Source organism: Elephantulus edwardii, unplaced genomic scaffold, assembly GCF_000299155.1.
Source record: "Elephantulus edwardii isolate Elephantulus edwardi_28Jun2011 unplaced genomic scaffold, EleEdw1.0 scaffold00005, whole genome shotgun sequence".
NCBI lineage: Eukaryota > Metazoa > Chordata > Mammalia > Macroscelidea > Macroscelididae > Elephantulus > Elephantulus edwardii.
Window position 1 is genome coordinate 29462849 of NW_006399755.1, and position 2336 is coordinate 29465184.

The 2336-nt window shown below is 41.7% G+C and overlaps 1 pseudogene; it reads right to left on the reverse strand.

Moving 5' to 3' along the window:
- Window positions 1-1252: 1252 nt before the first annotated feature.
- Window positions 1253-2336, reverse strand: part of LOC102858529 — a 21865-nt pseudogene continuing 20781 nt past the window's right edge.

Below are 2336 nucleotides of genomic sequence, written 5' to 3' on the forward strand. Positions count from 1 at the left end.
AACAACAACAACAACAACAACGAAAGGACTACTGCTAATATTTCACTTAGTAGTTTGCTTTTGTAGATTTTTGTCTCCTCATTTTTAATGAATTATATGAATGGAATTGTCTGTGTCAACATAAATTGTTGTTGTTGTTATGTGCCGTCAAATCACCTGTGACCCACAGCCTCCCCGCTGTACAGCAGCTCTGAACCCTGCTCTGTCCTGAGTCAGTCACAACAATTCTGCTACATTAGCTCCCATTGTCCCAGTCACTGTATCAATCCATCTCATCCTGGGTTCCTGTGCTGTCTCTCCACCCTCCCAAGCATGATGTTCCTCTCAAAGGACCAGTCTCTTCTGTCCACGTGTCCAAAATATATGAGACAGAGCTTCAAAATTCTAGCCTCCAAGGAGAGACTTGGTTTCATCCTCTCCAAGACAACCTATTTGTTTTCTTGGCAGTCCATGGTATGTTCAAGACTATTCTCCAATACCACAATTTGAAGGCATTAATTCTTCTGTCATCCTTAGTCATTGTCCAGCTATCTGAGGCATAGCAAATAATTGCAAAGACCATGGCCTGGATTAGGCACACCTAATTTGAACCATGCAGTATTTCCCTGCTCTGTTCCGAGGACTTCTTCCTGATCCAAGTATAAGTTTCACATAAGCACAAACAAGTGTTCCGATATTCCCATTTTCCTCAAGGTCAGCCATAATTTGTTGTGATCCACACAGTTAAATGCCTTTGCATAGTCAATGAAACACAGATAAACATTTCTCTAATACTCTTTTCTTTCTGACAAGATCCATCTGACATTGGCAATAATTTCTCTAGTGCTACAACCTCTTCTAAACCCAGGTTGTATTCCTGATAGTTCTCTGTTAATGTACTGACCAACATAAGTTACCTAGTATTTTTCCCCTCAGATATACCTTTCTCCCCCTCCAGCCAAACTGAACCTCTATTAGTGATGCTGGATTCCTCACACACTTGATAGTGACAGAAGTATTCCCAGGGTCCCATGGAAAGCCCTGGGTATGGGGACAACACTGTTTATACTGTAGTGTTTATATTGGAATGATATAAATAAGCTTTGGTGTAGATATTTTTAGGACAGAGTATAGGTTTACACTGTGTTACAAACACTACACACAACACCAGCTCTCAATGTAAATTGAGTTTTGGCCAGTGGGGATGACTCCTAAGGGATTCAATGCTGTGGGTCCCTTCATTGGCTACTTGAGGTCCACACTAGGCAGGTGTCTAGGGTTGGGGCTCTGTCTGGCCCTGCCACTTATCCTTCATCTGCAGGTACAGCCCTCTGCCTTCCTCAAAGCACTTCTTCTCATCCTCTGTCTCAAGCACCAGCTGGGGCAAAGGCACAGGGACACATTGGTGAAGAAGGCACTGGTAGTTGTGAGTTGTCCACCACGGGGTCAGCATCCACTAGGATCTCAATCCCCAAGGACTTGTTGTTCTTGAAGCTCATGTGTTCTGAGATTCTAATCTTGTCGTGGAAATTAATAGTGTCTACCAAAGCTATGACGAAGTTGTCCTGGCAGTGGTGGGCAGCCACAATGCTGACTACTTCATCCATGAGCTTCATGGTGACACTTCTGTGTATGAAGCCTTGCAGGATGTAGTTCGAAGGCCCCACCAGGTGGATCAGGCTGGAATGGCTGTAGCTGACAGTGTTTGGCTAATAAAAGGTGGTATCTTGATTCAGACTGTTAGCTCCTGTCATGGATGTATTTGTATTTTCCCCAAACATGTATAAGTAATGGCTTTTATAGAAGTTTTATACTGATCTCTCCATGATCCAAGCATACCTTTCTGAGCACAATTTTTTTTAATCCTTGCCCCCATCTGTGTTTATTTCAATTTATCATTGGCAAACATGTAGGGTTTTTATTTTGTTTTTGTGTTTGCTGTTGCTTGTTTTGGGGTGGATTGGTGACTAAATAACAGATTTATGAAAAGAATCCAGATGCTGTTTTTATTCTTTTTCTAATGCATGCTTTCAAATTTCATTTGGTATAGGATTGTTCATGTTTGGCTTACATAAATAAACAACTCAAAAACTCATTGTGATGAAGTTGGAAACAACTCATCATTGACCTTCTAGTGAGTTTCTGAGACTGTAAATCACATGAGAGTAACCACTGCCAGATTTGAACCACAAGAGAGGCGCGGCCTTTGGGTTAAGCAGTGTAACTTCCTACAGACCACAGCACCAGAGCTCCCTACATGAACAACACCATGTCAATTTGTCATCTGTAATTCTGATAGAAAAGAGTAGAAATTTATTTAATTCAGATTATGCTCTGGTGGCTTAATGAGTAAGGAG